Raw genomic sequence first — 15,375 nt, 5'->3', positions numbered from 1 at the left:
TTTCAGTGCCGCAAATACTAATGATTCGCCGTGACAACAAAAGCTGCTGTAACTTGACCAAGATGATCTTTTCTTGTCAAAATTTAACAAATGTGATGAGTCCAGGCCTGAAGGCATCTACGAATCCTCATTCTGTGTCATTACTACAAATGCCTCCCACTTGACCATCTCAGAATGTCCTTTAAATATTCTGGTAAAAAGACACACTTATTATTAGGAAAAATCCAAAACATTTGTTCTCTACATTCAATATTTTTAGGGAAGGGTAATTTAGACGTATTTTTGGTAATTATACTGTGAAAAGCATTTTTAAACAGCGAACCTGAAAAACTGTCTCACCTGTAGCCTTCAAAATCTCTACAGTCATAATATGTTATAATAGCCTTCAAATTGGGAAGGCCGGGCGTGGAGCTCAATTATAACCTAGTAGGGTAGGTGCTTAAACTTCTCCCAAAATGTGGCTTGTCAAAATGAAATGGGAAATTTGAAGAGTTGTTGAGCCCTCATTTTTTGCAGAATGAAGACTCCTATGGGTTTTTGCCCCTTTCTCTGGTGGTCGGTAAAACATCTCCAAAATATGTTAAATATAAAAATAAATCTTAGTCAATCAGTTTCACAGATATCAAGGCTCAAAAGTGAAGTGTAAACATATTCACTACACTTAAGAGCCATAGTCCAAAAAACTGACTAGTAACAGGTTCAAACTTACTTGATTTGAAAGATAAAATTCTTTTTAAAATCATGTTAAAATTGGAGGGTGTTTTGCCTCAATTTGAACATGCTGACAGCAGCTTTTTGTCATAACCCATGAACAAACATGAAATGGCATATTGAGGATTGCACATATATACTACCAAATCAAATAATCTTGATTTGAGCAGATAACGTTTTTATTTACGTTACAGATCCAGTTCTATAGTCACTTAATTTCTCTTATGAACATCTCTACTCATCTTTTTTTGATGACGTACATACGCCCAGTCACTGACGGTGTAGTGATACTCGCGTGACTTGTGTGCGGGCAGCGTGGTTGCTGCTCAGTGGTGGTGTCTGTGTTTTATCGGTACCTGCTCTATGTGTGCCCTGCCCTGTGACTGGCTGGTGACCAGTTGAGGGTGAAGTCGACTTTTTGCCCAAGGTCAGCTGGGATAGGTTCCAGCACCCTCCCTGTACAGGATAAGCAGTGTTGACCATGACACTAATGACACACACACCCAACCCAGCTCCTGTGGAAGGAACTCCGATCCTTGCAACTATATGCTGCAGCGGAAACTATGCACAGGTCTTCTGGGCAATTATCTCTCAGCTGGCAGAAAAGTATTTCACCCCAGCTGATGCAATGAGAAGCTTCTCATTGCCGTTCTCCAATTGACTATGGACCATAAAGATTCAACACTGTAGAAAAAGTAAATGTAAAAGCCTTAGGAGTCTTTTCGAATTGCCCAGCTGTGTTTTCTAGAAGACTTGGACATGCAGTACCAAAAAGAGCCACAAAAACAAAAAAAAAAACACCCCCAATATCGGGATTTTAAAAAATGAATCACAGTGTCAAAATGAGGCAAAACACCACCCTAATTTTTAATATGGTTTTAAAAGGAATTTTAACTTTTCCAAAAATGTAAAGGTTGAACCTGATGCCTTTTTTTTTTATGTGGCTCTGAAATTCGGCGAAGATTTGTTTACACCCATTTTTGAGCCTCAATATCCAAGAAGAAAACATATTTTTGAGAATGTTTACCCTGACACCATAGATAAAGGCAGAAATTTGTTATCTGAAAAACTGGGAGCTCAGCCACTTTTCAAATTTGCTCTTGATTTTGACAAACCAAATTTTGGGAGAAGTTTAAAGGTACAGTGTCTATAATTTAGTGCCCCCTAATGGTGAACTAATAGAATACAACAACATGAGATCAAAATGCGTGCCTCAGAGAGAGCACACTTTGTACGCCTACCACCAATTTCTTCAGCAGAAGTGCAAGCAAAATGTCATCATTCTGTTACCATGGGGATGCACTGTTTTTAAGGGTCTAAACCTGAGTGAAAACCCATGAAAGAAAATCTATATTGTAAAGAGCTATTGTGCAATTTCTTAAAGAAACGCCTTATTAAACATTTTAAATAAGCACCCAGAGTTGTACATTCACCAAGATTTATGAAAATTGGGATGCATATGTAACAGCCCAAACCTACAAAAAAGTATTTTGGCTCCATCACCTAAAATTAAAAGTAAGTGAATTTCGAATTCACTTTGGAATATGTTGCAGTGTTTGGCCTGTTATTGAGGTCATATTTTAACAAACTCCTCCGAGTGTTTATCGGAATCTTCTTCAGATATTGGGTTGTTTAAGATTTAAGATGAAAAGTTGTTCAAAGCTTTTTATTTTGTCGCATGCTGTTGTCATGGAGATGATCTCTTTGGCAAGAAAAATAATGCTGTAACGAAGCATTCTGGGTTGTACATTTCACCTCGGCCTGCGATTATTGGAAGGCACACAGTAACTAACAGTCCAAGACCTACAAAAAGAAGTCTTTGCAGCCATATGCTAAACCTAGCAGTGGGTCTGACATTTTAAAGTTACTTTAATTTTTTCCCCTGTTTTTTAACTTTAATAGAGACAATACAATACAATACAATACAATATGTCCTATTTCAACAAACTCCTCCTACAGATTTGATCCGATCGACTTTAAACTTTGTGACTCATCTAAAACCATTCAATTGTATCATAATGTGCCATAACCCAAATGTGGGCAGTGTTTGCGAGGGCCCCTTATAGCTGCTCTCAGATTTAGTTCATTTTATATTTAAGTAACAGCAAATGTTAAAGAAGTTGTCATGTGCATCCAAAACACATTTACAATCCACATTTTCCAATAAAGTTAAGTGCATGCTTATAAGTGTTCTATTGGCGTTAATACAGCATAAAGAGACTGGCCAACTTATTGTACTGTTATCACAGTTAATAATGATAAAGTGTTTATGACACTGATAGATTGGAATTACAGATGAGAAATTCCAAATATTGCGCAGCTCTACTGTAAATTTTGTTTTAAAATAAAATAAGGACTAACTTGGTTGTGAACTACTCCGTGACTCAATCAGGATACAACCAACTTCTGCAGGTTCATATGATGAGTAGTATATCAAGCATGTTCCACTGATTAGATTGCAAATATCTTTCCAGTACATTTTTCTTGAATAACAAGAGCATATGAATTGGTTAACCGACCATTAAACCACACAAAACAGAGTTTATCAGAACTAGTCTGGAGATTAATGAGATTTCTCCTGTCATGTAAATGGTTTCTCCAGATATTGCAAATAGACAAACGTGAACGGGCCTTTGTCGTAATCCAGTTACAACAGTTCACTCTAGATAAATATGGTATGTATGAGTGAGAATTCAGCAATCTTACTGTGGAACCATTTCCTTTTCCAGGTACTCGACATTGACAAAAGTAATGACCCAAAATGACCCATGAGATGCTGAATGTCCAGCATTAGTAATCAGACAGCATCCGCTGACTATATCATACAGCCAGTCAAACAATCAGAACATCTAAATTACATATTTATGTGTTTAATTGTTTAGTATTAGCCGTTAGTTTCCTGCTGTTTGGTGAGACGCGCAATTAGATGCATGTGGAACTCACATCTGAATATAAATTGGGACTCAAATTATGTTAAACGTGCATGTTGAAGCACAACATTAGCCTGAGAGATGGTTGGCAGAGCTGATTGGGTTTTGACTGATAAAAGAGGATGTTGGGCGGACCCTTGACGTTAAAATCCAAGCCATAGCAAATGGTCAATTTGTTGCATCATTCACTCGTTACTGGTTTGCAGCATCTGCAGATGTACAGTATATATTTACCCCCGTGATCGATGAGACGAACGAATCGCTTCCCCAGAAATTCAGTTGTCAATCCCAATGGCCAAATTTGGGACCTTCGCCGGCATGAGAAGTGAGATTTCTGCTGTATCAGAGACAATATGGCGGACCACGACCCCAACGTCATCCAGTATCGCGACGGAAACAGCAAAGGGACAAGCGCCTCGGGTCAACCAATATTTGTGAATTTACAGTACTAATTCCATTCACGACTCCTCTATAAATTATGAGGAAAAGGAGACGCTGGAAGTGCGTCGCAAAATTTCGTAAAAAAACGGAAACTAACCAGAAGTCAGGCGCACAAACAGACCCTTAAAGTTCCATGGCGAATTAAGTTCAAGATTTCGCTAGATAAATCAATGGCGGTGTCCTTCCATCCTTATTTTTCCGCTTATCCAGGGATCAGTTTGCGGGGGTAGCAGCCTTAGTCGAGAGGGCTCACTTTTCTCTCCGCAGCCACTCATGACCGAGGGATCCCGAAGTTCCCACGGCCATCCATACGCTGCACCTAATATGTACAGTAGGTGGCAGTATGCTCAAAAGAGAAAATACAGCATGTTCTTGGACCCTTGTGTTAAGTATAGTCAAGCTAGCAAAACAACAAATTATTGAATAGGGAAAAAAGTAACTTTGAATACTAGAGATATTTTTTACAGCGTTCCGAATAAAGTTTTAAATATCTATTTTTATATTCTCTCCAGTGCGTAATGCATCTTCCTCAGGGCCTCTTGCCAATGGGGAGTGCCGAGTACACCTCAGGAGGGAGGCATCCCCGCACTATCTTAAACTGATGCTCCCTCATTTTGGCAACAGCTGTAATCCGACCCCAGATAACCAAGCATTTTACTCTATCTCTAAGCCCAGACACCGTGCGGCGGAACCTCATCTTGACCGCTTGGATCTGTGACCTTGTTCTTTCAGTTACTATCCACAGCTCATAGCGATAGGTGAGGGCAGGAAAATATATATAATAAGTATAAACGGGTAAATCGTGAGCTTTGCCCTTTCGACGCAGCTCCCTTTTCGCCACGACAAACCAATGCAGAGGATCGTGTGCACCCATCCATCCATCCATCCATCCATCATTTATACCGCTTCTCCTCACTAGGGTGGCGGGGGGTGCTGGAGCCTATCCCAGCTATCTTCGGGCAGTAGGCGGGGGACACCCTGAACTGGTTGCCAGCCAATTGCAGGGCACACAAAGACGAACAACCATCCGCGCTCACACTCATACCTAGGGGCAATTTAGAGTGTTCAATCTGCCTACAATGCATGTTTTTGGAATGTGGGAGGAAACCGGAGTACCCGGAGGAAACCCACACAAGCACGGGGAGAACATGCAAACTCCACACAGGATGGCCGGAGCCGGGATCGAATCCACCCCCGATGCTGTCTCTCACTGTGAGGCCATCGTGCTAACCAGTCGGCCACTGTGCCGCCCGTATGCACCCAAACCCATTTTATTTATTTTTATTGAGACTTGGGCATGAGATCAATACAATTCAATACAACTTTAGTTTCTTTATAGACGTGGTCCCCGTCCCCTCGAGTAACAAACATCTGCGTCCCTGCAGGGACCCACAAGCGCTCTGTTGTCACATAAGGAGCAGGATTTTGGACCCAAATGTAGACATTGCACAAAAGTTGAAAAGTAAAAGTCTATGAGTCTAACAGACATCAGGCCGATATGACATAACTACAGAACGAAGCATTAAAGGCCCATAGCAACTGCATAGCAACTGATGCCTCAAGACATCAAGGAACAACCAGTCACAACATTTGCTATAAAATTACACAAAATTCTGTATTACCAAACTTAATCTCTTCTCGGGTTACTGAATCAGTCCATTTTAAAAGATTACAAAGCAATGTTTACCGGGATCATTTTTCAAATGTGTTCTGATCAGTGATGCTACTCATTGAGAGATGCTGTGTAGTATTCTACACTGTTTGTTTTTAACATTTTGTAACACTGCATTTCAAATCTGTCTATTAAGTTGTATTTTATGTTGCTGCTATGGCCAGCAAAAATAGATCTCACTGTGGACTTTTCATCTGGTTGAAAAAAAGAGATGGTCTGGAGAAGCCGAGGAGGCCTTTACTGTTTCAACACAAATGTGTGGGAGGTATTCAGCGAAGCCCACGGGGAGGACATTAACGGTCTAACAGACACAATTACAGACTATATTAATTTCTGCATGGAGAACACCATTCCCACCAGGACAGAAAGATGTTTCTCCAACAACAAACCCTGGATCACACCAGACATTAAAGCTCTCCTGAAGGAGAAAAAGAGGGGTTTTGTGTCAGGCGACAAGGAGGAGCTGAAGAGAGTGCAACGTCAGCTGAGAAGGAGGATCAGAGAGGGAAAAAGTCCAACAGGATGCGGATGGAGGAACAACTGTAGCGGAACAATGCCAGGGATGTCTGGAGGGGCCTGAAGACCATCTCAGGCCACGGACAACCAGGTAAGACCCAGAAGGGGGGGGGGCTTTAAGTGGGCAAATGAGTTGAACCCATTTTTTAATAGGTTTGATCAAATGCCTGCCCCCGCTAAGTCTCCCCTGCTGCAGCCCCCACCAACCCCTCCTGCCTCTGCGAACGAGACCCTCTCTCCCCCTCTCTCTCCTCTCTTCTCTCCCCCTTTCTCTCCTCTCTTCTCTCCCCTCTCTCTCTCCACAGGCTCCAGTTCCCAGCCACATCAGACAACCACCACTTCCTCCTGCTCAGCCTTGTTCCTCACAACATATCAGGTGAAGAACCAGCTGAGGAAGATGAAGGCGAGGAAGGCAGCGGGTCTAGATGGGATTACCTCCCAGCTCCTCAAATCCTGCGCAGACCAGCTGTGTGGAATCGTCCAGCACATGTTCAACCTGAGCCTGAAGCTGGGCAGAGTCCCCCAGTTGTGGAAAACATCCTGCCTGGTTCCGGTTCCAAAGACCCCATCCGAAGGAGCTCAACAACTTCAGACCAGTGGCGCTGACGTCTCATCTGATGAAGACCCTGGAGAGACTGGTCCTCGTCCATCTGCACCCCCTGGTGAGCTCTTTGGACCCACTCCAGTTCGGATGCCAGCCTGGCATCAGTGTGGATGATGCCATCATCTACCTGCTCCACACTTCACTCTCTCACCTGGAGAAGGCGGGGAGCACGGTGAGATTCATGTTCTTTGATTTCTCCAGTGCTTTCAACACCATCCAGCCCACCCTATTGGGAGACAAGCTGGAGCAGGCGGGAGTGGCCCACCACTCATCACATGGATCCACGACTACCTCACAAACTGGCCACAGTACGTGAGAACACAGGACTGTGTGTCTGACGTGCTCCTCTGCAGCGCAGGAGCGCCGCAGGGAACTGTTCTGGCTCCCTTCCTGTTCACCCTCTACACCTCGGACTACAAATACAATTCCTCCACCTGTCACCTGCAGAAGTTCTCTGATGACTCTGCGATTGTCGGCCTCATCACTGACGGAGACGGTCGGGAGTACAGAGGGGTTACTCAGGGTTTTGTGGACTGGTGTCACCAGAACCGCCTCCAAATCAACGCTGGGAAATCCAAAGAGCTGGTGGTGGATTTCTGCAAGCGTCGGCACTCTCCACCTGCACCAGTGAATATCCAGGGAACAGACGTTGAGAGTGTCTCAACTTACAAGTACCTGGGTGTTCATCTGAACAATAAACTGGACTGGAGCGACAACACAGACGCTCTCTATAGGAAGGGTCAAAGCAGACTCTTCCCCCTCAGGAGGCTGAGTTCCTTTGGCGTTCGGGGGACACTCCTCAGGAACTTCTATGACTCGGTGGTTTCATCGGTCATTTTCTATGGAGTGGTCTCCTGGGCAGGAGGCATCTCGGGCCGGGACAAAAAGAGACTGGACAAACTAGTGAGAAAGGCCAGCTCTGTCCTGGGTTGCTCCCTGGACTCTGTGGACTCAGTGGGGGGCAGGAGGATGACAGCAAAACTGTCATCAATGCTGGATAACCCAGCCCACCCACTCAATGACACACTTAGAACACTCCACAGCTCCTTCAGTGATATACTGTTTCATCCTCGTTGTACGAAAGAGAGATTTTGCCGCTCCTTCCTGCTGGCTGCTGTCAGACTTTTTAACAAGAACATTAGGTCAGGCCTACAAACGGGCAGGCATTAGTGCAATTGTGCAGTCCTAGAATGCAATACACACTACTACTGTGCTTTATCCAATGCTGTACTTAAATATTGACCAATGCTGTATTTTGTTTACTATTACAATATTCTTATCACTACAGTACTTTTATCACTGCAGTATTTTCTATCATTGCAGTATTTTTTTATCATTGCAGTATTTTTACCACTACCGTACTTTTATCATTGCAGTATTTTCCATCATTGCAGTATTTTTCTATCATTTCAGTACTCTTACCATTACAGTACTTTTATCATTGCTGTATTTTTATCAGTGCAGTATTTTCAATCATTCAGTATTTTTTTATCATTGCACCGTTTTTATTTATTTCCCCTCTGTACCATGGACAGGCATTAGGAGTGTTTCCTTATACTTGTATATATTGTGGGATGTAAGTATGTATATACAGGGGTATTTGTGTATATCCGTATATACTGTGTATATTTGCATGCTTTTTATGAATGTCTGCTGCTAATGTTATACATTAACAGCTACATTACGTCGCCGCCTCTGTGTGATCTATATCTTTGCTGCTGTAACTCTGAAAATTTCCCCATTGTGGGACTATTAAAGGACATATTTATCTTTAAAACAATACATTATTTAAATATCTCTATTAATGACATTCTAGTTAGAATTCCACATTTACTGTAACCAGTGTTCGGCAAATAAGGATACGTTCTCCGTCCAGTGCTGCTGTAAGTTAGTACTTGAGTTGCAAGCTTTGCCTCTTTGCTGCACTGCTCTTCATCAGTGCAATTCCTGAACATTATACACACTGTGAAACATTAGGTTGAAGACAACATCTTTCAAAGCTGAGACAATGCAAGTCTATACTTGTTGAGTCTGAAATCCCTTATGCATGCCTGCATGTGTGGGGTCAAGGTCAAGAAATACTGTCACAGAATTACCATGCGGATGTGGACAACAATATTTGATTATGAATCATTTTAAATTCATGCAGATGATAATGTTTGCATGTTATGGTTTAAAGCAATCCATTTTAGATGAAGAATAAAGGTAAAATGTCACATTGGTAGGCGCACACCTGCTCTAGTGTTTCTGCGTCACCGCATACATGATGATGATGTTTGGGGGCAGCTGCTTTCTGTCCGGGAGGGTATTTAATGAACTCTGCTTGATTGAGGATATCCTCTATATTATTGTACTAGATGGTGAAACTGGTTATAAGTTACAATCACACACTCTAAACCTTCATTCACAAATTAACGTAAAGCTCCAGTCAGGGAAAATTGTATCAAGAAGAACATAATCACTTTTTGTTCTCATACATTCTCTTCACTCAAAAATATTCCAACACGTTTCTTAAAATACTTTACTGTAGCGGGCACATTGGGAAACACAAAAAAAAGACCAACAACGTCAACAACTTTCCTGACCAATCATGTTTGTGCCGCTTACCAGACATTACTGGTGGTCTAATGCTAATCTGCGCAGCCTGTAAACTATGCAGCTCTGCTTACCTTTTGCCACGGGGGGGGCAAAATTCACATTCAAATTATTTACTCTGTCGTTAAATTTCGACACTCAAGAGACCCATCTATTTGTATCCAAGTAATTCAAAAGTTTATTTTCCGTTGTTCGTCCACTTTGCTCATTGTTCATGAAATATTCAGGTTATATAAAAATAAATGAGCTCATGAATACAAACTAAGATGAGACATAAATGCCTTCATGCAAGCCTTTTATAACATGTGTGGCCTGATATTTGTACTGCAGTACATATTGTATACTGTATCACATTTAGTAATTTATAATTCACTGTTTTATGCAAAGTGTAATGCATTTTTACAGCCATTCCTCAGCCATCTGGATCCCCATTGATGTCAAAGTTGGCACTGACCCAGGATTCAAGGCCCCACGGGGAGACTTTCAACAGGGTCAAGCCTTTAGGAGGTTTCCTTCCTGTTCTTCTATGACATCTTCCTGCTTCAGGATACCTCTGGGAGTCTTTAAGCAATGTTCCACCTGGTCTGAAGAGCTGCATGATAAGTCTGAACAGCAGTTTCTAAGTTGGCCTTAGCACAGACAGGTGAAAACATGGAAGGTTTTGGTGCTTTTTGAAAGTGTTTTATTTTTTTTTGATAAATAAAAACTCCAAAACTTGACTTAGTTTATATGCCTTTCAGCACATATTTATTGTACAACTTGAGTGATTTAGAACATATAAAATCTTTTTTAGGTCTTAGAAAATAGGCAACTTAGTTTTAAAAGTCTAACAAAAAGTGCACGGAGCTCCCAGGCTCAGCTACATGTATTAATATTCCCTTTATTAGTCCCACAATGGGGAAATTTGAGATTCGAACCCAGGCCTCCTGGGGAGACTGGGTCCGGAACGCGGCGCCTTAGACCACTCGGCCATCCTGGCAGCCAGTATTAAAGTTCAATGAAAACAAAAATCTCTTTAACGTTTACTACGGCAAATAATTTTGTATTTGTTGTGAGTTGTAGTAGACTGACATTTATTCAAATTTCGGCAAAGTCTGTTTCCTTTCCTTCCTATGCTCGCAGGATCTCTGCCATAGTGCATGAGACACGAGGTGAAAAAGCAAAAAGGCAGCTTACTGCTGATTGGCTGCTACAAGGAACCAACCGAGAGTGCTGTGGGCGGCACAATCTGCTCCTGCCGACAGGGCCACGAGCACAGCAGCGAGAGAGATATATATGTGTGCTGCAGCGGGCCAAAATAAACCAGCGTGTAATTTATTGGCCTTTAAAGTTTAAAAAATAAAGGCAGATGCCGATAATCGTCAAAATGTTAAATACAAAATGCTAAATATTGGCCCGATAATCGGGCCGGACAATATATATATATATATATATATATATATATATATATATACACACAGTAAGTACAGTGAACCCCCGGTTATCGCGGTTAATGGGGACCGAGACCACCCGCGAAAACTGAAAATCCGCGAAGTAGCGTCGCACCTTAAAAAAAAAAAAAAAAAAAAACACTGTATATCTATACTTCACACCTATATATATATATATATATATATATATAAAAATATATATAGGTGCGAAGTAGCGGCACACCTTCAAAAATGCTTAAAAATATCTATATATATCTATATATATATATATATATATATATATATATATATATATATATATATATATATATATATGGGTAGAGAGAGAGAGAGTGAAATTCATGTTATAACAAAAAAAAAAAAATTATTATTAAAACTTGTGTTTTTATTCCCCAGCCATTATTCTTGTATTTATTCAATTACTTCTTTTTGTATTTATTTAATTACTTCGACTTTGACCTGCTGGTACGCCGTCCGGTGTGCCCTGTGAATGTTATGATCCTCCAGCTCTGAACAGGACTCTCCAAACGCAGACACGGGAAAAAAGGTGGTGATACAAAGATAGTGTAGCGACTTTGTAAATGGTTCAAGGGTTCTGTGTTTTCCTCTTTTCTGTGGTGGCTGTGAAGGCAGCAGGGGAGTGAACGTTATGTTGTTGTCGTTGTGTTGCTCTCTCTCTCTGATCGGCGTGGTTGCGGCCAACAGCAGCCGTTTTTGGCTTAATAATAAAAGCGTTCGCTGATGGACAAATTGGCCTGATTTATTATACTACGTTACAATATTTATTATAATCACAATATAGTCAGTGTAATCAGCGCGTCTCGCAGCAGCTGACGGCATGGCGCGAGACTATCGCTGGAGGAACGCCCACACAGCTGAAAAAACAAAAACACACGCGGCATGACAGGCACGGATCATGACAGTGAAATGAAAGGTGGCATTCTTCATTTATTTATTTATTCATTCATAACTGACAGCCTCGCGCTCCGCCCGTGCCCGGGGATGGTGCTCCTCTTCGGCTTACTGTGACGCGAGCATGCCCTCCTCCTCGGCAGCTCCCATTCGCTTAAACTTAGGGGCCGTTTGGCACCGCCCGTGCCCGTGGAAGGTGCTCATCTACGGTTTAACTGCCACGCACGCCGGCCGGAGCTCTGATACGGTCCGAACCGCGCGAAACGTCACTACCAATCGTGTCCGGGGGAACCTGCTCTTCTTCGTCCACTCTCCTCTTCGGCGCACGCCGGCCGTCTAACCGCTTTATGCCGCTCGGCGAAACTACAATGCCCCCGAATATTTTTTCGACCCGCGAAGCACTGAACCCGCGAAAGGTGAACCGCGAAGTAGCGGGGTTTCACTGTATTCCCACCTACGGACCTCTGTCAAACAGAAATTCCCTCACCCGGAAAAAAAAAACGTGTTCGATTACTATATTACATTAACGATCGATTCCTCACATCAGATATTCCGATATTCGGAAGCCTGCACTAGCGCAAACTCAAGCAGTTCCCGCTCCATACAATGGAAAATGTTTAACTGCTCCGCCATGATCGGATCCATAACAGCGATATGTAAATTACTTCTTTGACATGAGTTTTACCTAATTGCGAAAAGATTTGAAATCTATTCATTTACATTTACGTCTGTAGATCGTGGCATCCAAACGAAGAAGAACGTTAATGACCGTGAAAGAGAGTAAAATGCATCCGATTAAGCGAAGCGGGATACAAAGTAAAAAAAACAAGGAATCGATCTGTACGATTCCGGCAGTTTACCTGCTCAGAGGAAATTGCTTGCGGCTTGACGGACGAAGTACAGCAGCGTAAATGAATGTGTGCTGGAATGCTTTAACTATTGCCATACAACAAAACTTCCTGCTAACTGGACCGTTAATTAGAGAGAAGGCTAGTACAGTAGCACTATCTATGGGCATAGAGGACTTCGAAGCGTCCCGCAGCTGACCTCAAAAGCTGAGCAATGCCATCTTATGTGGTGAGGTAGGATAGGTAATATAGAGTGAGTGAGTTGAAGAAAAAGCTAAAAAAAAAAATACTTGCACCTTCATACCGGTGCTGCGAGCATTGTGACCAGCTTGTGTGTGACGAGTGTGTGCGTGTGCGCATGCATGAGGAAGATTGCAGTGGCAGCACACTTGACGCATGTACCATAGTCGTTTCCCACATAAGGAAATTCTGTTATACGGAAAGATTGGACCATGCAAATATGATTCTGTACTAAAGAATACTTACTGTATGCATAATTTAAAGTTGCAATAAATATTTAATGATTATATTTATTTATAACTTGCAGTGGTTTTACTGCTGTTGGGGGTATGAATGTCTGCTGCTAATGTTATACATTAACGGCTACATTACGCCGCCGACTCTGTGTGATCTATATCTTTGCTGCTGTAACACTTCAAATTTCCCCATTGTGGGACTAATAAAGGACATCTTTATCTTTATCTTTATATAAAAATAAAAATTGTGAAAACTAAACTACAATATCTAAATGTCTGGTCATCTTAGCCTCTCCTGTGAGGCAGAACAGCAGTACCAAAATACAATAAACCCCGAGAGCACAGGTATGAAATTAATTGACAAAGATAAAAACAAAGGACAATTACACTATAATTTTATGAACATATAACTTAGTTTCGATTACTTTTTGTTTTGTTTAGAGCTGTCAAAATTAAAGAGTTAACACTGGAGATTTATCCAAAATGTTTTAACTCAGTTAAATATTTTAACTCAGTTTGATTTGCTTAAAAAATAAGTGATATACTTTGCAAATATTGTACCATATTAGCTGCACATCTTTGACACATCATCTCAGAACAAAACACCCTGCTCAAGTTACCACTGTGCCAACACTGCTGGCGTGTTGTGCTTGCAGGCAGAAAAATGCCTCTAGAGATGTCTCCTTTAAAATCATATTCAAGAATCAAATAAAGCTATTAGAACCTTTTAAATCATTATTTATCTAATTTATTTATTTGTCTGTATTATTGTTGTATTGCACTGGAGAGGGGAGCCCTCTAATCTCGTTGCACACTTGAGTACAATGACAATAAAGGGATTTCTAATTCTAATTCTAATTCTAAGAATCAAATAAAGCTGTTAGAAGAGTCTTTGAATGAAATATACTTCATATTTGGTGATTTTGCATTTATTCCAAGATATTATTCAAGTAAATATCTGTTACCAGCTTCACAAAAAATAGTAGTCGAAAAATGCGATTAATCACATTAAGCATTAGAATTTTTTTAAGTGATTAATTAGTTAACAAATATAATCACTTGACAGCTCTAGTTTTGTTTTGTTTTTAAACACGTTTGTTTTGTTTTAGTTTCATTCAATAAAAATAATGAAATAATACTGCTAAAAAATCTTATGAAACATGAGAAGTAGATGCATAAATGTGCTTACTACTAAACCACTGTGCAGCCTTAATAATATAATTTTTAACATTTTATACATGTCGATTGCATGGATTCTCCCACTTTTTTGCCTGACCCAGTCCTTTGCCTTAACAGCAGCTGTTTGTCAGGACACAGGGTGCTAAGGTGATATTAGCTGTGACTGATCAACACCACGTGTGTATCCTCTCTCGGGAGATTTAGTAGAACACAGGCATGCCTAAAATCAGCCCTCATGGTTGCTGGACAATATGTTCGAAACTCTTATTTGAGGATTTTGTACTACAACCATGGTCTTTTACATTAAGGAAGATTGTTGTTTCCGTATAAGAAGGCCCTGACTGTTGGATGGGTGTTTCCTTTTTCAGGTTGAGCTTGTTGGCGTTTGTCCAGCAGTGTAGTAGCATCTCATGAGTAATCATCAGCCATCACAATAGATGCAACAAAGCTAATTTGTGTCTTTCCTGTTATGCCTTTATACTATTCCCAGAGCTGACACTGATTCATACCTTCCTAATTGGCTCTTGACATAAATTACCACCCCAAAAACCATGGTAAGGTACTGCTGAAATACAATGATTCCACTGTGATCCCACTGTGAAAAAGATTAATGGCTTCCTCTGTTGTGACTCTTTGGCATTACAGTACTTAGATTGAGGAGGCTACCTTCACTGGAATTCCCCATGCAGGTTCCCCTCCCCTGAGCCATAAAAAAAAGTTGGAACGAGTGTTTACACACACACACACCCACACCCTCACCCCCACCTCCACCCACACACACACACACACACCCACACGCACACAATACATATATATATATTTATATATATTTTTTTTTCTTTTTTTGGGGGGGGGGGTCAAACACTACGGGTTTAGCTTTCCTACACAAAGGACACATTTCCAAAAACATAATTTCAGTGAATTTTTCATTTAATATTACACGGTAAATTAAAAAAAATAGTATCTACACTAATGAACATAGATATAAAAATATTTGCTGAATTTTACAGCACTGTAATGTTACTGATATGCACGTACACATATTTGTGTAAAATTAAGAT

The 15,375-nt window shown here is 41.1% G+C and overlaps 1 protein-coding gene across 7 annotated transcripts in view; it reads right to left on the bottom strand.

Annotated features, from left to right (window-relative positions):
- The window catches only part of LOC148316031 (casein kinase II subunit alpha-like), a 66,396-nt gene extending 62,084 nt beyond the window's left edge, over nt 1-4,312 (bottom strand). For 2 of the 7 annotated variants that reach the window (XR_015840416.1, XM_088287092.1), the window contains exon 1: nt 4,180-4,307. The gene's annotated coding sequence lies outside the window, so the exon portion shown is untranslated. Of the gene's footprint in view, nt 1-3,875; nt 4,018-4,179 lie in introns of those variants that run through there. The other 5 variants (XM_088287096.1, XM_088287097.1, XM_088287094.1 and 2 more) reach the window with 4 other exon arrangements.
- Nucleotides 4,313-15,375: the final 11,063 nt, after the last annotated feature.

This window comes from Idiotropiscis lumnitzeri, unplaced genomic scaffold, assembly GCF_059441095.1.
Source record: "Idiotropiscis lumnitzeri isolate Australia: NSW breed Sydney's pygmy pipehorse unplaced genomic scaffold, RoL_Ilum_1.0 HiC_scaffold_24, whole genome shotgun sequence".
In the NCBI taxonomy this organism is placed as follows: domain Eukaryota; kingdom Metazoa; phylum Chordata; class Actinopteri; order Syngnathiformes; family Syngnathidae; genus Idiotropiscis; species Idiotropiscis lumnitzeri.
Note: the sequence above shows the minus strand (reverse complement) of the source record. Positions and strands in the feature narration are given on the sequence as shown.